At 46.9% G+C, this 22469-nt stretch overlaps 1 protein-coding gene across 1 annotated transcript in view; it reads left to right on the top strand.

Annotated features, from left to right (window-relative positions):
- The window catches only part of LOC137522196 (potassium-transporting ATPase alpha chain 2-like), a 120657-nt gene that overhangs the window by 27535 nt on the left and 70653 nt on the right, over positions 1-22469 (top strand). The gene's annotated exons all lie outside the window — the stretch shown is intronic.

Below are 22469 nucleotides of genomic sequence, written 5' to 3'. Positions count from 1 at the left end.
CATGCAGATCAGGTGCTCTGACTGAAGTCAGACTGGATTAGCTGCATGCTTGTTTCAGGGTGTGATTCAGCCACTATTGCAGTCACAAAGATCAGCTGGACTGCCAGGCAACTTGTATTGTTTACAGGAAACATCCATATCACTCTCAGTTAAGGTTCCCTTTAAGCAACCTAATGTTTCTATTGCATTGAGCATCAATGGTAAATGCTAGGCCAGCTTCAGTTAGTACTGTCGTGGTACAGTGGTTAGGGTGCTTGCCCACCACACAGTGAAACCCGGGTTCGATTCCCGGCCATGGTATGTAAACTAGTTTTTGAAATAGTATAATTCCCTGGCAGATGAGACCCTCCTCCCTCCGGTAGGAGGGAGGAGAGAATAGGTAGGAGGGACCCACAATAGGCTAATTAAAATTTCCCTAGCAGAGTGTGTAGCAGCTGTCCCATTACTAATTAGTGTAGGCAGACAACTGAGTCAAATGGTATAAGGACCTTGCTTGGAGGGATGGTCCTCCAGCAGTGATGTGTATTTCACTCAATCAGGTGTGCCTCCAGGTATTAGAGCCCTTGAAACATGGTTTCTATCATTTTTCCAGCCGGTAGAATTTTTTTAAATTTTCAAAGTTCACCTCCCCATTGAAGTGTATTGTGGTTCGCAAACTTTTTCGCGAACCGAACCTTTCGCGGAGGTTCGCGAACAGGGTTCGCGAACCGAAAAACGGAGGTTCGCGACATCTCTAATCCTCTTTACCCAAATACTCTATTGCACCGGTTTTATATTCATTATTTCATCAATCCTCTTCCTATCTTCCAATGCCCATTGTGTGTCTGCAGGGAAGTTTCTATAGGTAGCCAAGAAGCCTCCAGTATTAGGTAGTCAGATGCAGCCCCCCCACCACACACACACACACACACACACACACACACACACACACACACACACACACACACACACACACACACACACACACACACACACCTGTATAGGTAGCCAGAGAGCCACCTCACATCCCAAGGTATAGGTAGCTAGAGTGCACTCCTACCATAGTATATACCAGCGCTGGGCAAACATCACACCTGCCAATAGGCTGGCATGTGGCATGTCATGTGATGGCCTGTAGTCATGGAGAGGCAACCCTGGAATCGGCAAGTAGGTGAGTTTTAACCCCCCTATATAACCTGCTCGTGAATCTGCAGGGAGGGAGGTAGTAGAGAAAGAATTTTAGGAATGCGGCCCGTGGTCTGCATCTTGTGGCCTGAGTCACATAGAGCTTGCCCAGGTTTGGTATATACTGTAGGTAGCTAGAGTGCCCCCTCCCCTAATATATGGGTAAGCAGGGTGTCCCCTCCAAATAGGTAGCCAGGTCACCCGTCCCATATAGGTGGCCAGGGTTCCCGCTCCCCTATAGGTAGCCAGGGTGCCCCCTTCCCTCACATGTAGGTAGCCAAGGTGCCTCTTCCCCTAATATATAGGTAGCCAGGGTGTCTCCTCCAAATAGGTAGCCAGGTGACCCGTCCCATGCAGGTGGCCAAGTTCCCACCTCCCATATATGTGGACAGGGTGCTTGCTCCCTTATAGGTAGCCAGGGTGCCCCCTTCCCTCACATGTAGGTAGCCAAGGTGCCCCCCGTATAGGATGCCAGGGTGCCCCTTCTCTCACATATAGGTAGCCAGGGTGCCCCCTTCCCTCCCATATAGGTGGCCAGAGTGCCCGCTCCCCTATAGGTGGCCAGGGTGCCCCCTTCCCTCCCATATAGGTAGTAAGGTTGCCCCCTTCCCTTCCATATAGGTAGCCAGGGTGCCCTTTTCCCTACCATATAGGTAGCCAGGGTGCCCCGTTCCCTCCCATATAGGTGGCCAGGGTGCCCGCTCCCCTATAGGTAGCCAGGGTGCCCCTTCCCTCCCATATAGGTGGCCAGGGTGCCCCCTTCCCTCCCATATAGTCAGTAAGGTTGCCCCCCTTCCCTTCCATATAGGTAGCCAGGGTGCCCTTTTCCCTCCCATATAGGTAACCAGGGTGCCCCGTTCCCTCCCATATAGGTGGCCAGGGTGCCCACTCCCCTATAGGTAGCCAGGGTACCCCCTTCCCTCCCATATAGGGGGCCAGGGTGCCCCCTCCCTCGATTCATGAAATTTCAACATTACTTTGTTTATTACTATTTCCCTTCTGAGTCATAGCATCTCAGAGGGAGAAGTAATTAGCTGGAACCCAGAATTACCTTTGCTCAGTCATAGCCATTATAACATTATGTCTATGGCAGCGCCCAGGTCAGACGCAGCACGTTGTAATATGTGCGCCAAAACCACCTGCTTCGAAAGGGTTCCCCCTCCCATATAGGTGGCCAGGGTGCCCCCTACCCTCCCATACCCTCCCATGTAGGTGGCAAGGGTGCCCCCTCCCCTCCCATATAGGTGGCCAGGGTGCCTCCACCCATGTAAGTGGCAAGGGTGCCCCCTCCCATATAGGTGGCCAGGGTGCCTCCTCCCATATAGGTGGCAAGGGTGCCTTCTCCCCTCCCATATAGGTGGCCAGGGTGCCTCCCCCCATAAAAGTGGCATGGATACTCCCCTCCCCTGCTGCCCACTGCCTTATAAACAAACTTGTATTAAACAGTAAGAGTGAAGGTGATGGGAGAAAGCTTTAGCAGACAGACAGTGAACATTGAGAAAGAATGGAGGTGGTGGGAGAAATGAGTGGCAGGCAGACAGTGAACAGTAAGAGTGGTGGTGAGAGAAAGCTACAGCAGACAGACAGTGAAAAGTGAGAGTGGGGGTGGTGGGAGAAAAAGAGTGGCAGGCAGACATTGAACAGAGAGAGTGGAGATGATGGAAGAAAGCTACAGCAGACAGGCAGTGGACAGTAAGAGTGGTGGTAGCAGTAAAAAGATGTGGCAGACAGACAGTGAACAGTTAGGTCTTGTTCCCACTGTATGCGCTGCTGTGCACATTTCGGCATAGCAGAGCAGTTTGCACAGCCATTTGCGTTAAATAATATGAACGAGGCCTGAGAGTGAACAGGGGTGCAGCTAAGGTTTTGGTGGCAGCCCATAATTTGGGCCCCCCCTCCCTGAAAGGATCAATGCCTGAAGTGTGCCACAGCAAAAAATTAGTGAAGCGGTGCACCGTGGGGAAGAAGTGAGTGTGGCCATGTCATCATGATGTGGGTGAAGCCAAATACTAACAAAATACAGTTAGTCACCAGTTAACAAATTAGATAGGGACTGTAGGTCTGCTTTAAGCCTGAATTAGTTCACTTTTGTCCCAACCCCCCCACTCCCCCGTTCTCCCTATGCCTCTTTTGTCTCCCTCTTTGTCACCTCAGTTTGTTGCCCCTCTGTGCCACCTCTGTTCCCCCTGTGCCTCTTTTGTCCCTCTCTATGTCCCCCCATATAAGTATCGAGACATAGGTCCCTCCAGTATAGGTAGCCAGGCATATATAAGTTCCCCCAACATAGGTTGCCAGGTACAGGTGCCATCAGTATCTGTAGCGAGTTATAGGTGCCCCAGTATAGGTAGCCAGGTACAGGTGGTGCCCCAGTATAGGTTAGCCAGGTACAGGTGCCAGCAGGATAGGTAGCGAGCTAGAGGTGCCCCAGTATAGGTAGCCAGGTACAGATGGAGCCCCAGTATAGGCTACATGACAGCGTCCAATTGGCGACTCCTCTCACAGCGCTCTCCTCGCTCTCTCCTGTCACCGGGCCCAACTTCCCTCCTACCACCATGGTTACTTCCGGCAGGCACCTCCCGACGTCATGAGAGGCACCGCCAGACAACCATGGTGACAGGGCAAGCAGCTGGTCCTGGCCTCAGGCGAGAGCAAGGAAAGCCCGGTTAGAGTAGTTACCAATGGAACAATGGCATGTAGGGCCCCCTCCAAAGCGAGACCCAAAGCGGGGGTGTGCCTCGCATATACACTGGCGGCGCCCTGAGAGTGGAGGTGGTGGGAGAAAGTTTTAGCAGACAGACAGTGAACAATGAGAGTGGAGGTGGTGGGGAAAAGGCGTGGCAGGTAGACAGTGAAAAGTAAGAGTGGTGGTAGCAGTAAAAAGTTACAGCAGACAGATAGTGAATAGTAAGAGTGGTGATGGGAGAAAACTACAGCAGACAGACAATGAACAGTGAGAGTGCAGGTGGCGGGAGAAAGAGTCAGCAGACAGACACAGACAAGGGTGGCAGGCAGACAGTGGACAGTGAGAGTGATGGTAGCAGTAAAAAGCTATAGCAGACAGACACTAAACAATGAGAGTGGAGGTGGTTGGAGAAAGGAGTGGCAGGCTGTCAGTGGACAGTGAGAGTGGTGGTGGCAGTAAAAAGCTACAGCAGATAGACAGTGAACAATAGTGGTGGTTACGAGAGAAAGCTACAGAAGAAACACAGTGAGCATTGAAAATGATGGTGGTGGGAGAAAGCTACAGCAGGCAGACAGTGAATAGTGATAGTGGTGGTAGTGGGAGAAAGCTTCAGCAGGCAGATACAGTAGTAAACAGTGTTAGTGGTGGTGGCAGGCAAAAGCTACTGAAGATAGATAGTGGAAAATGAGTGCAGTGGTGGTGGTGGAAGAAAGATTCAGCAGACAGATATTGAACAGTGAGGGTGGTGGTGGTTGTGGGAGAATGTTGATAGTGGTGGTCATGTCTAAGAGAACTCATTGGAAAGCATGTGATTTGTTTGATCAGCTGATAGATTTGCAAAGCTCTGATTTGCCATGATCACATTTTGCTTTAGCCAGTGGCGGCTCCAGGATCTTTTTTTGGGGGGTGCTATGCAGGTGCTGGACCAATTTCTGGGGTAGCTGGCAAAAAATTGGGTTTCTGCTTTAACTTGCTTCAAGCGCCATGGCAAAAAAACGGCGTGGTCATGACCGATTGAGGGCGGAGCTAACTGTAATTTAAAGTGAACCCAGGGTGAGAGTGATATGGGGGCTGCCATATTTATTTCCTTTTAAACAATACTAGTTGCCTGGAAGCCCTGCTGTTCTATTTGGCTGCAGTAGTGAACTGAATTACACCAGAAACAAGCATGCAGCTAATCTTGTCAGTTCTGACAATATTGTCAGAAACCCCTGACCTGCTGTATGCTTGTACAGGGTCTATGATTGAAATAATTAGATGCAGAGGACCAGCACGGCAGCCAGGCAGCTGGTATTGTTTAAAAAGGAGATAAACATGGCAGCCTCAATATTATTCTCACCTCCGGTTCCCTTTAAAAGTGCAACGCAAAAACAGTGGGCACAAGTTTTGGTGACCCTTTCCCCAGAAAATTCACATAATTGTGCAGGTGTTCTCAAGAAAATACACGTAATGTGAGCAGATTTGCCCAGAAAGCACGTTCAATCATGTCGGCAGATTTGACTAGAAAATACGTGCAATCATGTGGCAGTTTTGACCAGAAAATACATGCAATCATGTCGGCAGATTTGCCCAGAAAATACATGCAATCATGTGGCAGATTTGACCAGAAAATACGTGGAATCATGAGGCATATTTGACCAGAAAATACATGCAATCATGTCAGCAGATTTGCCCAGAAAATACATGCAATCATGCAGCAGATTTGACCAGAAAATACGTGGAATCATGAGGCATATTTGACCAGAAAATACATGCAATCATGTCAGCAGATTTGCCCAGCAAATACGTGCAATCATGTAGCAGATTTGACCAGAAAATATGTGGAATCATGTTGGCAGATTTGCCCAGAAAATACATGCAATCATGTAGCAGATTTGACCAGAAAATGCGTGCAATCATGTAGCAGATTTGACCAGAAAATACGTGCAATCATGTAGCAGATTTTACCAGAAAATGCGTGCAATCATGTGGCAGATTTGACTAGAAAATATGTGCAATCATGTGGCAGATTTGACTAGAAAATACGTGCAATAATGTGGAAAATTTGACCAGAAAATACGTGAAATCATGTGGCAGATTTGACTAGAAAATACGTGCAATCATGTGGCAGATTTGACTAGAAAATATGTGCAATCATGTGGCAGATTTGACTAGAAAATACGTGCAATCATGTGGCAGATTTGACTTGAAAATATGTGCAATCATGTGGCAGATTTGACTAGAAAATACATGCAATCATGTGGCAGGTTTGACTAGAAAATACGTGCAATCATGTGGCAGATTTGACCAGAAAATACATGCAATCATGTCGGCAGATTTGCCCAGAAAATACGTGCAATAATGTGGTAGATTTGACCAGAAAATATGTGCAATCATGTAGCAGATTTGACCAGGAAATACATGCAATCATGTAGTAGATTTGACCAGAAAATACATGCAATCATGTAGAAGATTTGACCAGAAAATACGTGCAATCATGTGTCAGACCTGGCCAGAACATACACCTGCTGCTAATATAAATAAAAAAAAAAAAACATTTACTCACCTGCAGCACTGCAGACCTCCTCCCAGCCTCCGTCTGGTGCGCAGCTCCCACGATCCTCTGCAGAGTGCAGCTGCCAACTGTCTAAAACTGCTGCTCTGAGCAGGGCTATGGGAAAATGGCACCCGAAGCCCTGCGCTGCAGACTCAAAGTCTCCAGAGCAGGGCTTCGAACGCCATTTTACCGTAGCCCTGCTCTGCTGCTGTCGGACCTGCGGGCTGCTGCTGTCAGTGAACTGGCACCTGAAAGTCCGTTCATGCTGGGGGGTGCTTGGAGAATTTTAGGGGGTGCTTCAGCACCCAAAGCACCCCCCTGGTGCCGCCACTGGCTTTAGCACATGATCCTGACTAGCAAATCAGAGACGCACATATCTATCACCTGACCAAACTGATCACATGCTTCTCCATGAGTTCTCCTAGACATGAGCATCACTACTTAGGACCAATGACCAGAGTGCATACAATGCAATGCAGTAAAAGCAGATGAATATAAAGTATTCTGTACATATGCTATATAACGAACCACACAAAGACTCAATACCCAGCATCCCTTAGTAAAATAACAATGTTAGGAGGGACAAGCCAGATTTTCCAGCTCTTCATCCTATGCTTACAGTTGTAACGTCTGCAGAGGACTTATTACAGTTGTCTGTCACTCATCCAGTTCCTACTAGAATACAGCGGACATCAAACCAGACTCTGACCCTCTTCTGCCCCAAATACCTGACAGGAACGACATAAGCCTTTTCTCGAAACTCTGCTTTACATTTCATTGAAGCAAAGCTCGCACGAAAGCAGAGGTACCAGCAGAATATTGTCTGCTGGGGGAAAGAGGGGGGAGAGCAATCCTATGGTTTTGTGTAAAAAAAGATAAATTAAACAATGATGCTTTTAATGAATACTGTAGTTGTATTACCTTAATTTCAGGATCCTTGTATTTTATCCTCCTTGCAGGAAACCTGATGAGAGAGGAACATGAATGGTGATCTTCTTACAGTGGGATAAAACTGTGACATAGCATTCAATAAAAATGTGTTTTCCTGCTTTTTATTACCCATACAGTTATCAGATTTGCTTTTGTGCATAAGTAATATTGTCTGTTAACAAATGACAAGTTCCCACAATACAGTTTATCTGTTATGAAAGCTGCCATTGCATTTTCTTGCATAGCTGCTATATTTATATTCAAAATCTATCTAGTGATCACTTCTCGGCTCTCTGCTTCTACAGCAGAGAGAGCTCATTTTCAGCACAACTAGGAATGTACCAGACAAAGGAATGTAAACAAAAGAATGTAAACAAAATCTCTTCAGATGCGGCCAGATACATTTTCTGTCCCTTAATGTATTTAAAAATAACGCATGAAAAAAAAACATTTTACCTATTGTACCTTTAAAGATAACCTAAAGTCAAAAAAAAAAAATGAGATTAACTCACCTGGGGCTTCCCTCAGCCCCCTGCAGATGATCGGTGCTCTTGCAGCTCCGCTCCGATGGCCCAGGACCCGCCGGCGAACACTAACAGTTTGGCCGTCACCGGCCGACAGGCATGGGAACGCGAGTGGTTCTTCGCGTTCCCAGCCTGTATATCGCCCCCTATGCTGCTATTGCGGCAAGGAGGCTGCAATAGCAGCATAGGGGGCGATATACATGCTGGGAACGCGAAGAATCACTCGCGTTTCCATGCCTGTCGGCTGGTGACGGCGAAACCGGAAGTCATCGCCGGCGGGTCCAGAAGCATCGGAGCGGAGCTGCGAGGACACCGATCGGCTGCAGGGGGCTGAGGGAAGCCCCAGGTGAGTTAATCTCATTTTTTTTGGTTGCCTTTAGGTTCACTTTAAAGCACACCTGAACTAAAATGAATACGGTGGCCCTTTTATACAATGCATATTGTCTTTCTGTCCTGCTGATTCTCTGCCTCCTATACTTTTAGCCTTAGGCCTTTTCTGAACAAGCATGCAGAAGAGTAGGTGTTTCTGACTGACGCCTGACTTGATTAATCACATGCTTTTTTCAGGTGCATGAGACAAATACTACCGTAGCCAAAAAGATCAGCAGGCCAACCAGGCAACTGGTATTGACTAAAAGGAAATAAATATGGCAGCCACCATATCCCTCTCAGCTCAGGTGTACAGTACTTTAAAGTACATTTTCTCAAAAATCATTTTTTTTAAATAAATCGTTTCCAATCGCTCCCACTATTTGTTCCCACTAATCACCTAGCAAATTTAGTGATTGTAGAAAGTATGGGGTAGAGCCACACACCCATCTTGTTCTGCCCACATTACGTTTAATGTACTTTTGTAAGTACATTAAACAAGCATGTACTTGGTACAGCATAGTTGCAGCTTTTCTAAACCATTCAAAGAAAAGTCCTTTGGTTGGGCTTCAAACCAACTCTCAGCAGCATGTTTGATGCTAGAAATGTTCTCAAAATGTTGCCCCTTCAGGTCTTCCTTCAAGTTCAGAAATGGACAATAGTCTGAAGGGGCCAGGTCAGGTGAATAGAGGGGACAGTAAGCCAATTGGAAACCTAGGGTGTTTAATTTGGCAGGCACAGTATTGGCCATGTGCGCAGGTACATTGTCCTGCAAACAAAGGATCCCTTTGCTCAATTTTCTGTTGCATTTCATCTTATTTGCCGCCTTCAGCTGGTTCAGCTACAAGGTCAGAATTACACTGCCCACTGATACTGGAGCCTTGATGTAGGCAGTCCACCAACAGAATACCATCTTTGTCTCAGAAGATGGAGGACATGACTTTGTTGGCCAATTTCTGAGTGCAGATTTCTTTGACCGTTTCTTGGTGCCAGGATTACATATGTGGAACCAGGCTTCATCCTCACTAACTAGACAAAAAGTCCTTTACAGCTTCAAAATGGGCCAAAACAGCTTTGGATGCTTCAGCTTGTTCCTTCTTCTGATCACTGTTCAAACATTTCGGCACACACGTTGCTGAAAGCTTGGGCAAGTATAGGATAGAAGTGATAATAACAAACCTAACATGCTGCCTTGAGATATCCAGTATCTGGCCTATCTTTTTTGTGGACATTCACCAGCCCTCAATAATCAGCTCATGAACCGCATAGTAGAGTTGCCGAGTCAGATGAGCTTTGGGGAGGGGGAGGGGGAGGGAATGTCCACTGCAGGGATCATCTTCAACGGTGAAATGCCCAGTCTTGAAATGAGCTATCAAGGTTTTGACAGTGCTGTAGGAAGAACACCTTGCTCCCAGTGTTTGTGGCATCTCAGTGGGAATGCCTTTGCTGGCTTTTCCTGAAGAAATAAAAACTTCATACGGCCCCTAACTCCAGCAACGTGATTGTTGCTTGTGCCTTTACCATCATAGTTTCTCACCAAGGAAAAAAACAGTTTTAAGATTCCCAAACACTTGATATTTGCACAGTTGCATACTATAATATTAGGCTGTCAAGTGCCCCCACACTTACTTTTCTATTTCATGTAAATTGGGGCAAATTAAGGAACTTATCAGCACCTCCTCGTAATCCAAAGCCTCTAAAAGTTTCTATTATTAATATTATTATTATTGATTTATAAAGCGCCAACATATTCCGTGGCGCTGTACAAAGTATGAAACAAACATGGGGTACATAATACAGACAATGGTGTACACTAATATACAAGATACATAATTAGTGACAAAATACAAAAAATGATACATCATACAGGATACAAAACACAGAAGTGGTAATGACAGAAATAAGTAACACGATAAATAAAATGTATAATGATTTCCAAGACACAAAAGGGGGAGAAAGCCCTGCCCTTGCGAGCTTACATTCTAAAGGGAATGGGGGGAAACAAGAGGAGGGGTAGTATACGATAAAATATATAAAGGCATTGTGTTTTAGGATACCTAGTAGGAGTGCAATTTGGTCTTAGGACAAAGGGAAGTGGCTTAAGGTAGTGCATATGCTTGTCGGAACAAATGAGTATTTAGAGAGCATTTAAAAGTAACAAAGGTTGGCGAGTGACGGATGTGTTGTGGGAGGGGATTCCAGAGAAAGGGTGAAGCGCGTGCAAAATCTTGTAAGCGGGAATGTGAGGAGGTGATTCTAGAGGAGGACAACAGAAGATTGTGTGCAGATCTGAGATTGCGATTGGGTTTGTATCTGGAAATTAGTGATGATATGTACCGGGGAGAGAGATTGTGGAGAGCTTTGTACATTAGGGTTAGGAGTTTGAACTGGATCCTCTGGTTAATTGGCAGCCAGTGAAGAGCTTGACAGAGAGGGCCAGCTGAGGAAGATCGAGAAGAAAGATGAATGAGACGAGCAGCTGAGTACAGTACCGACTGGAGCGGGGCCAGTTTGTTAAAAGGTAGTCCACAAACTAGTACGTTGCAGTAGTCCAGATGAGAAATTATAAGAGCATGTATTAACATTTCGGTTGTGTCTTGAGTGAGAAAGGGACGGATGCGAGATATATTTTTGAGTTGGAGATGGCAGGCGCTGGTTATGGAGTGAACATGAGGAATAAAAGAGAGAGAAGAGTCGAATATTACCCCCAAGCTCCGTGCTTTGGGAACTGAAGTTATGGGAGTGTTATTAACATTTATAGTTACTTCAGCCAGAGAGGTGGCCAGGGACGGTGGAAACATTATTAGTTCCGTTTTACTCATATTAAGTTTTAGGAAGCGAGAGGACATGAAGGAGGATATAGCAGACAAGCAGTCAGGAACACGTTTGAGGAGGGAGTTAAGGTCTGGGTCCGAGAGGTACAGTTGCGTATCGTCTGCATACAGGTGGTATTGAAACCCGAATGAGTTGATTAAGTCACCAAGACCGTGCATGTAGATGGAAAAGAGGAGGGGACCAAGGACAGAGCCTTGAGGAACCCCGACAGACAAAGCATGAGGAGAAAAGATCTGATCTGAGTAGGAGACTGTGAAGGACCTTCCAGAGAGGTAGGAAGATAACCATGTGAGAGCAAGGCCCTTTATTCCTACATTTGAAAGTATTTGTAAGAGTAAGGTGTGGTCAACCGTATCAAATGCTGATGACAGGTCAAGAAGGATGAGTATTGAAAATTGACCTTTGGATTTGGCTGTAAGAAGGTCATTGGCCACTTTGGTAAGGGCCGTTTCCGTGGAGTGGTTAGAGCGAAAGCCAGACTGGAACTGATCAAGTAGGGAGTTAGCTGATAAATAATGGCTTAATTCTGCATGTATGGCGTTCAATTAGTTTGGATGCAAATGGGAGAAGTGAGACTGGGCAGTAGTTGGCGAGTGTGGTAGGATCTAGAGATGGTTTTTTAAGTAGTGGTGTCACAACAGCCTTTTTGAGTGGAGAGGGACAGGTTAAATAGCGATGTTAGTGCAGGCATGAGAGATGAGGATAGCTGCGGAATGAAATGGGAGGGAATAGGATCCAAAGAACAAGTGATTAGATTAGCTTTGGATATTATAGAGGAGAGAGAATGTTCAGAGAGTGGAGAGAAGGCAGTTAGAGAGCAGTCAATGAGAGCTGTGGAGGTAGGATTTGAGGGCTGCTTGGAGAATTCACTTCTGATTTTGTCAATTTTATCAGTGAAGTATGTTGCAAATTCTTCAGCTGATAAGCAAGATGAAGAAGGAGGAGGAGGGGGATGGAGAACGGAGTTGAAAGTGCTGAACAAGCGTTTTGGATTGTGTACTTGGGCGGATATTAGGGAGGAAAAATAGGCCTGTTTTGCCACAGAGAGCGCGTTTCTGAAGTTGTTCAAGGCTATTTTATATGCGATGAAATCCTCATTTGTGTTACTTTTCTTCCAACGCTTCTTTCCGCTGCTCTAGAGCATCTTTTTAACTAGTGTAGGGTTCGCGAACGTTCGCCGAACATCGCCGCGATGTTCGGGTGTTCGCCCCGAACTCCGAACATAATGGAAGTCAATGGGGACCCGAACTTTCGTGCTTTGTAAAGCTTCCTTACATGCTACATACCCCAAATTTGCAGGGTATGTGCACCTTGGGAGTGGGTACAAGAGGAAAAAAAATATTTGAAAAAGAGCTTATAGTTTTTGAGAAAATTGATTGTAAAGTTTCAAAGGAAAAACTGTCTTTTAAATGTGGAAAATGTCATGTTTCTTTGCACAGGTAACATGCTTTTTGTCGCCATGCAGTCATAAATGTAATACAGAGAAGAGGTTCCAGGAAAAGGGACCGGTAACGCTAACCCAGCAGCAGCAGCAGCACACGTGATGGAACAGGAGGAGGAGGCGCAGGAGGAGAAGGCCACGCTTTTTGAGACACAACAACCCAGGCCTTGCATGAGGACAAGAAGCGTGCGGATAGCATGCTTTTTACCGCCATGCAGTCATAAATGTAATAAAGATGAGAGGTTCCATAAACAGGGACCGGCAACGCTAACCCAGCAGCAGCAGCAGCACACGTGATGGAACAGGAGGAGGCGCAGGAGGAGAAGGCCACGCTTTGAGACACAACAACCCAGGCCTTGCATGAGGACAAGAAGCGTGCAGATAGCATGCTTTGTACCGCCATGCAGTCATAAATGTAATAAAGATAAGAGGTTCAATAAACAGGGACCGGGCGGCAACGCTAACCCAGCAGCAGCAGACGTGATGGAACAGGAGGAGGCGCAGGAGGAGAAGGCCACGCTTTCAGGCGCAACTCAGGCCTTGCATGAGGACAAAAAAATGCGTGCTCAAAGCAATGCAATGAGTAGTTTTCAGGACACAATGGGCTATTCGGAGGAGCTATTCCCACCCCCACAATCTTCTACCTGTGAAAGGTCAATGGAACAGCCACAAATGTTGTGCCCGGATTCACAACCTTTTTCTGTGGAAAATGCACCTCGCACTGAAATGCAAGGCGAGGCCGAGGATGAACATGACGTCAACAACTCAACATGACGCAAACTGGGGGCGGAACAGAAAGCTGCTTTCAATGTTTTGAAGGCCTTAATTGCCTCCGGTGGCCAGTTAGATGCATCATTCATCACACCCAAATCCCAGAGCAATGTGTGCAGGAATTTGAATCGCAGGAGGTGTACCGAGATCATCTGGACAAGTGACCAAGTGACCAAGTGACCAAGTGACAAGTGACCAAGTGACAAGTGACAAAGTGAAAAGTGACAAAGTGACCAGTGACAAAGTGACAAAGTGACAAAGTGACTGACAAAGTGACAAAATGACAAAGTGACAAGTGACAAGTGACAAAGTGACAAGTGACAAAGTGACAAGTGACAAAGTGACAAAGTGACAAAATGACATAGTGACAAAGTGACAAGTGAGAGGTTGTTCTGGGGAGCTTTACTCCACTGCACACAGTCACATATGAGGAGAGGTCTCGTCGGGACTGCTGATCCTCCTCAGCTTGCTCAAAGCCTTGAGGGTTCCTGAAGATCCTCGGCTTGGAGTTCGCCGGGGTTCAGCTTGGTGTCGGGGTCGGCGGCGTCCTCCTCACTCCAACGTGGCAGATCTTCTGTTGAAGGAAAAAAACAAAAACATTTTTTAAAGTCCAGTACCGCTTCTGAAGGACTCACCAAGAGATGCAGGAGCGCTTCAATCTAGCGCACCATCGCTCGCTGGGTGATGTCCCTCCCTACGCGCTGGAATTCTACGCTGCACATGCTAGCACGCTTTTGCGCAGTCCCGAGGCGCATTCCAGCAGCTAGCTACCAAGCTTCTGTGGATCTGATTGGGCCACCATGTTGGATCTCTGCCAAGTCCTCCAAAATTTTGAGCAATCCACGTTGCTTGTGACTGAGCAGTGACAACTCTACAGTCAGCATTACAATACCACTGCTGTGTTTACTGAAGAAATCAGTGTTGAAGATGGAAACCGCTGGCATGATGCAAGTAGTGGAATCTGAAGATGAAAACGATCAGCGTGATGATACCAACATCAGGCAACCTGCCTCAGGAAACGCTGGTCCCAGCTATGACAAAGAACAGGACGAGGAACAGCTGGAGTTGGAGCAGGAATTGGATGCCCCCACTGCCGAAGGACAGAGCGGTGCACGTTGGACTTCCACAATTTAGCGGGAATGGACAGCAGAAGAGGAAGAAAGTGATGCTGGTGACGAATATGGTGCATCACAACAATCACAACGCTCACAAGAACATGAAGACAGAGGAGTCTGGCAGGATTCTCTGGCACACATGGCTCAATTCATGCTAGACTGGATTGAACGCGGCCCGCGCATTATTCAATATTCATTATTATTCATTATTCTGGACAACACCAATTACTGGGTTTATACCCAGTTTATACAAAACACAATGTTAAAAACTGATTGAAGAAAGTGTCAGACAGGTCAAAAATGGAACAATTCCAGCAGGCCCTTGAGGATGGAGACTTTAGAGAGGAGATTGACATCCTCCTCCTTCTCTAGCCAGTTGTACGCCGACAGACTGACTTCAGCAAACCCAGGAGGACCAGCAGGGCAGCAAAGAACACAAGCTGCTGCTAGTGCCCAAAAGGGAATGGTATTGGCAGTGTCCTTGGAGTGGGAACATTTTCTGACACCCATGCAGCAGCCCACAGAACAGCAATCGGGCAGTTCCACGTCCTCCAACACCAATCGCCTGGAGAAGATGGTCAAGGACTACATGTCAGATGGCGTAGCTGTGTTGAACAATCCATCTGCAGACAGACGGTGAGTGTGACAGCACAGAAGGACCATGGCAACTCACTCATAGTACCACAGTTTGATAGTGCTGCCCAAAAAATTATATGGATCCGTGGACCCGGACAGTACTGGGAAGTGGGAACGCAGATTTTAGTACCTAAACACACGATACAACATGTTTTCCGGGGTCGGACTCTGAGGCACATACAGATGGTCCCGATCATCATCCTCATCATACAACTCTTCTCCTGAGTCTGACCCACCCAGCACCTCTGCCACCCCAACATCCCCAGACACAGACCCCTCATCGTCCTCAACATTAACTTGGGATGCTGGCCTGAGCCCGACCTCCTCCTCCACATCAGGCCCCATCATCTCCTCAATGGCAGCCCTCATTAATCGCTCTGGCGCCGGACCGATGGACACAACGTTCTCCTCCGGGGAGGGCTGCTGCTGACCACTGGCTGCTGGGGTGGATGTTATAGCTTGCGTGGGGCGTTGGCTGTTGCTGTTGTTGGGAGTGCTGCTCACAGCGGAGGTCTCTGAGGAACTCATGGTGAGCTCATATAGTGGTTGACGTTGAGTGAAGTATTACTGATCCCAGCAATATACACACTGACTGGCAGAGTACGCAATGCTATATAGTGGTTGACGGTGAGTGAAGTACTACAGATCCCAGCAATATACACAGTGACTGGCAGTACAATGGTATGGGTGGGTGAGCAGAGTACTACAGATCCCAGCAATGCTATATAGTAATGGGGTGACTGAGTGAGCGGCAGTGTACTACTGTTCCCAGCAGACACAGAGTGGCAGTAAACACAATGCTATATAGTGTGGCTGAGCGAGCGGTGTACTACTGTTCCCAGCAGACACAGAGTGGCAGTAAACACAATGCTATATAGTGTGGCTGAGCAAGGTACACAGAGTGGCAGGAAACACAATGCTATATAGTGTGGCTGAGCGAACGGTGTAGTACTGTTCCCAGCAGACACAGAGTGGCAGTAAACAGAATGCTATATAGTGTGGCTGAGCAAGCGGTGTAGTACTGTTCCCAGGAGACACAGAGTGGCAGTAAACACAATGCTATATAGTGTGGCTGAGCGAGGTACACAGAGTGGCAGTAAACACAATGCTATATAGTGTGGCTGAGCGAGCGGTGTACTACTATTCCCAGCAGACACAGAGTGGCAGTAAACAGAATGCTATATAGTGTGGCTGAGCGAGGTACACAGAGTGGCAGTAAACACAATGCTATATAGTGTGGCTGAGCGAGCGGTGTACTACTATTCCCAGCAGACACAGAGTGGCAGTAAACAGAATGCTATATAGTGTGGCTGAGCGAGGTACACAGAGTGGCAGTAAACACAATGCTATATAGTGTGGCTGAGCGAGCGGTGTACTACTATTCCCAGCAGACACAGAGTGGCAGTAAACAGAATGCTATATAGTGTGGCTGAGCGAGGTACACAGAGTGGCAGTAAACACAATGCTATATAGTGTGGCTGAGCGAGCGGTGTACTACTATTCCCAGCAGCGACACAATGACTGGGGGGACCCTGGCTAGCGTGGCTGGAGCGCGAACTACCCTGCCTGCCTACCCAAAGCTAAACCCACAGACAAATGGCGGAGATATGACGTGGTTCGGGTATTTATTTACCCGAACCACGTGACAGTTCGGCCAATCAGAGCGCGTTCGAGTCCGAACCACGTGACCCGTTCGGCCAATCACAGCGCTAGCCGAACATTCGGGGAACGTTCGGCCATGCGCTCTTAGTTCGGCCATGTGGCCGAACGGTTTGGCCGAACACCATCAGGTGTTCGGCCGAACTCGAACATCACCCGAACAGGGTGATGTTCTGCAGAACCCGAACAGTGGCGAACACTGTTCGCCCAACACTATTTTTAACTGTTTAGTGTCTTTGGTCATCCAGGGTTGGGGACTGACACGGTGAGGGCGGACATTGACGAGGAGGGGCGAAGTCATCCATGACTTTTGCAATGGAGCTGTTGTAGTGTATAGCAGCTGAGTCTGGATCAGTGAAGGATTGTGTGAGGAGAGGTGCCAGGGCATCAGAGACGGATTGCATGTCTAGATTGCGATAGTTTCTGCAAATATGTGAGCGTGCTTGTGCCAGGGTGGTAGGAAAAGAGGAGGAGAGAGAGAAGCTAAGTAGGTTATGGTCAGAGAGTGGTAGTGGATCATTAGTAAAGTCAGTGACAGAGCAGAGACGAGTGAATACGAGGTCAAGCGTATGGCCATTAGTGTGGGTTGAGGTAGAGGACCACTGAGACAAGCCATAGGAGGACGTGAGTAAAAGAAGTTTGTTGGAGACAGCGTTCTTGGTGTCAATAGGAATGTTAAAATCACCCATATGACAACAAACCAAAAAATGTAAATGGTAAATGCATTTTGTAAGACTGATAGATATGCAGGTGCATAGCAATGGGGGAGGGGGAGGGGCAGAGGTTGCAAAAGCATCGGGGCCCTCCCTCAACTGCAGTATTAGCTCTCTATTGGTCCTGTGCTCATAATAGTCACTTCTTCCATAGATGCTTTGAATAGTAGTAATCATTAACAAGCTGTTTCCCATCCCCTTCTTGCATCTCTGACACTGGCAGGTTTTGGTGCGCCATATCAGTTCTTATGTACAGAGTGCTTGGGGGGGGGCAATGTAAAACTTGCACTGGGGCCCACAGCTCCTCAGCTACGCCACTGTAGATACAAACAGTCAGGCACAGTCAATTCATTTTTTTCCCAGAGTCTTCTCCCAGGAAATGTTTTCATACCTTAGGCCCCTTACCCACTTTGCGAAATTTCAGACCGCATTTTAGACTGCACTGTATCACCGTCTCATCATACATTAACCATCAAGCTGAATACCATATGAACCATTACATGACTTATTTTTCACCTTAACTGTGAGGCCCTCTTCACACTGTATAGTGGCGTTAGCAGTGCAGTGCGGCGGCCGCACTGCACCACTGTAAACAGGCCTTCGGGGAGTACCGCGTTGCTATGTGGTTCTCCACGTCTAGCATCCGTCCAAGCAGGAAGTGGCTCACGCTTGCGGTCACTTCCTGTTTTAGGTATACAGAAGTGCACGGAAGTGTGTTGTAAAAATACGCTTCCGCGCATGTGCGTCACAATGTCGCCGCACCGCCGCCGTCAACATTTTTTTAAGTTCCTGCTTCACCAAAGACTTACATGACTTCCGGTCTTCCGTACGTCAATTCAGATACGCAGATGCGCGCGGTAATGACGTTTTGGAAGTGGGTCAGATTGAGCCTCCGGCACACAGCAGCGCACTGCAGGTAATATGAAAGCACTCACAGACTTTATTGCACTGCAGAAGCAGAGCAATAAATTGCCGTGAGACACCGCGCCAGTGTGAAGGGGCCCTAAGGAGAGCTAATGTATGAGATAAACAAATGAGAGATAATCTAGGGGATAAACACATAAGGAGAGATACAGTGGGTTGCAAAAGTATTTGGCCCCCTTGAAGTTTTCCACAGTTTGTCACATTACTGCCACAAACATGCATCAATTTTATTGGAATTTCAGGTGAAAGACCAATACAAAGTGGTGTACATGTGAGAAGTGGATCGAAAATCATACATCATTCCAAACATTTTTTACAAATAAATAACTGCAAAGTGGGGTGTGCGTAATTATTCAGCCCCCTGAGTCAATACTTTGTAGAACCACCTTTTGCTGCAATTACAGCTGCCAGTCTTTTAGGGTATGTCTCTACCAGCTTTGCACATCTAGAGACTGAAATCCTTGCCCATTCTTCTTTGCAAAACAGCTCCAGCTCAGTCAGATTAGATGGACAGCGTTTGCGAACAGCAGTTTTCAGATCTTGCCACAGATTCTCGATTGGATTTAGATCTGGACTTTGACAGGGCCATTCTAACACATAGATATATTTTGTTTTAAACCATTTCATTGTCTTCCTGGCTTTATGTTTAGGGTCATTGTCCTGCTGGAAGGTGAACCTCCACTCCAGTCTCAAGTCTTTTGCAGTCTCCAAGAGGTTTTCTTCCAAGTTTGCCCTGTATTTGGCTCCATCCATCTTCCCATCAACTCTGACCAGCTTCCCTGTCCCTGCTGAAGAGATGCACCCCCGAGCATGATGCTGCCACCACCATATTTGACAGTGGGGATGGTGTGTTCAGAGTGTTGTGCAGTGTTAGTTTTCCACCACACATAGCGTTTTGCATTTTGGCCAAAAAGTTTCATTTTGGTCTCATCTGACCAGAGCACCTTCTTTCACATGGTTGCTGTGTCCCCCACATGGCTTGTGGCAAACTGCAAACGGGACTTCTTATGCTTTCTGTTAACAATGCCTTTCTTCTTGCCACTCTTCCATAAAGGCCAACTTTGTACAGTGCATGACTAATAGTTGTCCTATGGACAGAGTCTCCCACCTGAGCTGTAGATCTCTGCAGCTCGTCCAGAGTCACCATGGGCCTCTTGACTGCATTTCTGATCAGCGCTCTCCTTGTTCGGCCTGTGAGTTTAGGTGGATGGCCTTGTCTTGGTAGGTGTACAGTTGTGCCATACTCCTTCCATTTCTGAATGATCGCTTAAACAGTGCTCCGTGGGATGTTCAAGGCTTTGGAAATCTTTTTGTAGCCTAAGCCTGCTTTAAATGTCTCAATAACTTGATCCCTGACCTGTCTTGTGTGTTCTTTGGACTTCACGGTGTTGTTGCTCCCAGTATTCTCTTAGACAACCTCTGAGGCCCTCACAGAGCAGCTGTATTTGTGCTGACATTAGATTACACACAGGTGCACTCTATTTAGTCATTAGCACCCATCAGGCAATGTCTATGGGCAACTGACTGCACTCAGATCAAAGGGGGGCGAATAATTATACACACACCACTTTGCAGTTATTGATTTGTAAAAAATGTTTGGAATCATGTATGATTTTTATTCCACTTCTCATATGTACAGCACTTTGTGTTGGTCTTTCATGTGGAATTCCAATAAAATTGATTCATGTTTGTGGCAGTAATATGACAAAATGTGGAAAACTTCAAGGGGGCCGAATACTTTTGCAACCCACTGTAAATCATGAGTTAAAGCCTCGTACATGCACCTGACTAAAGTTGGCCGAGACGGCCAATAACGGCTGCCTCAGCCCATAGTCATGCTTTTGTACAGAGCCAACTAACCAGCGACAGCCGCTTGGCAGCAGACTTCTTTGAAGATGCCACTCCTCTGCCCGCCACCACGTGATGTCACGCACGCACCACTCCATGGCCGCTCCGCCCCTCTGACTATCAACAGAACGCGCTGTCAGCAATAAAGCTGACACACATCTGTACAGGCTGGCCAAGCATTGTCGCCTAAGGGGATCGGGTTCCGAGTCCCCGTCATTAGGTGTGTAGTCACCTTAAAGGGGAACTTCAGCCTAAACAAACATTAGTTATGTTAATATAGATAGGTAACATAATCCCTTACCCACCATTTTAAAAGAACAGGCAAATGTTTGTGATTTCATGGGGGCAGCCGTCTCTTTTATGGGGGCAGCCATCTTATTGGTTGAAAGGAGGTGACAGACAGCAAGAGACACAATTTCAACAGTCCTGTGTCCTGATCACCCCTCCCAGCTGCACGCGCTAGGCTTCAAATCTCAAATTCAAAATTGAAAAATATTTTTTCGTGCACCAAAACAGCAGAACGAGAACAACAACATCAGAAATCCCATCATGCTTTGCACAACATTAGGGGAAAAATGCTAAGGCAGTTTTCTTCTGTGCAGCTAAAAATGAAGCTTGGGTAAGAAAAGCAAAGTTCTGATGCTGTGAAACTGTTAAAGAAACACCAAGCTTTTTCAGTGCTGCTGAGTAGATGTTTAGTCTGGAGGTTCACTTTAAGTCAAATAAGGTGAGCTAAACTGCAAGACGCTATTGCGGGCAGGAACGCGAAGAAAGATGGAGATGCAGTTGCTGTCAACTTACAAGTCGGCGGTAATGAAACTAGCTGGCGGCGGGAGAACTGAGGATCGTGAAGGACCGGCGCGGGACAGGAAGGCTGCAAGGGGCTGGCAGAAGCCCCAGGTAAGTGAAACACTTAGTTTTAATGCAATCTTCAGTTTCGCTTTAAGTTAGATAAGGAGAGATAAATCATGAGTTAAGTCATTTAAGGAGAGATAAATTGTGAGTGAATGAGTAAGGTGAGCCAATTCAACAGAAAAGCTTTGTGTAACGATCGGTGTCAGCACACAGAGAGAATCTGATTATTGGTGATCTGCAGTATCACCAAGAATACAGATATATACCCGATTATTGATGATCTGCAGAATCACCGATAATCCAAGTATAACTAACCTCTGGACACCTATATAGTGTGAGTGTTTGGTGCAACAGTAATGACTTTGAGTTGGACCACCCGAGGAGCAGGTGGTCTTTGGCAGTATGGGCGATACCGCCCTTTGGGAAATGCAAAAACCTTCCAGCAGCCTGAGACTAGAGATGTCGCGAACCTCCGATTTTCGGTTTGCGAACCCTGTTCGCGAACCTTCGCGGAAGGTTCGGTTCGCGGAAAACTTCGCAAACCGCAATAGACTTCAATGGGGATGCGAACTTTGAAAAATAGAAAAATTTATACTGGCCACAAAAGTGATAGAAAACATGTTTGAAGGGGTCTAACACCTGGAGGGGGCATGGCGGAGTGGGATACATGCCCAAAGTCCCGGGGAAAAATCTGGATTTGACGCAAAGCAGCGTTTTAAGGGCAGAAATGACATTGAATGCTAAATTGCAGGCCTAAAGTGCTTTCAAACATCTTGCATGTGTATACATCAATCAGGGAGTGTAATTAGAGTTCTGCTTCACACTGACGCACCAAACTCATTGTGTAACGCAACGCAAACAGCTGTTTGCCTAGTGACAGCCATGCTGGACTGGTGCGCACCGTGGCGAGAGTGTATGCCGTGGCGGTTTTCAAGCCCATATGGTCGCCTGGCTGTGGTAGCTCAATGATAGAACAACAGTGACTGTCCAGCTGATCAAATTTGGTCTGTCCACAATGAAGCAACAACCTTATTATCTTCTTGTATGTAGGTAGGCATAGGTAGGTGTCCCAGTAGTTATCTAGGCATAGGTAGGAGTCCCAGTATAGGTAGGTAGGCATAGGTAGGTGTCCCAGTAGTTAGCTAGGCATAGGTAGGAGACCCAGTATAGGTAGGTAGGCATAGGTAGGTGTCCCAGTAGTTAGCTAGGCATAGGTAGGAGACCCAGTATAGGTAGGTAGGCATAGGTAGGTGTCCCAGTAGTTAGCTAGGCATACGTAGGAGTCCCAGTATAGGTAGGTAGGCATAGGTATGAGTCCCAGTATAGGTAGGTAGGCATAGGTAGGTGTCCCAGTATAGGTAGGTAGGCATAGGTAGGTGTCCCAGTAGTTAGCTAGGCATAGGTAGGAGTCCCAGTATAGGTAGGTAGGCATATGTAGAAGTCCCAGTATAGGTAGGTAGGCATAG

Source organism: Hyperolius riggenbachi, chromosome 6 (genome assembly GCF_040937935.1).
Source record: "Hyperolius riggenbachi isolate aHypRig1 chromosome 6, aHypRig1.pri, whole genome shotgun sequence".
Lineage (NCBI taxonomy): Eukaryota > Metazoa > Chordata > Amphibia > Anura > Hyperoliidae > Hyperolius > Hyperolius riggenbachi.
The sequence above is the reverse complement of the archived record's forward strand: the minus strand, read 5'-3'. Positions and strand labels throughout refer to the sequence as shown.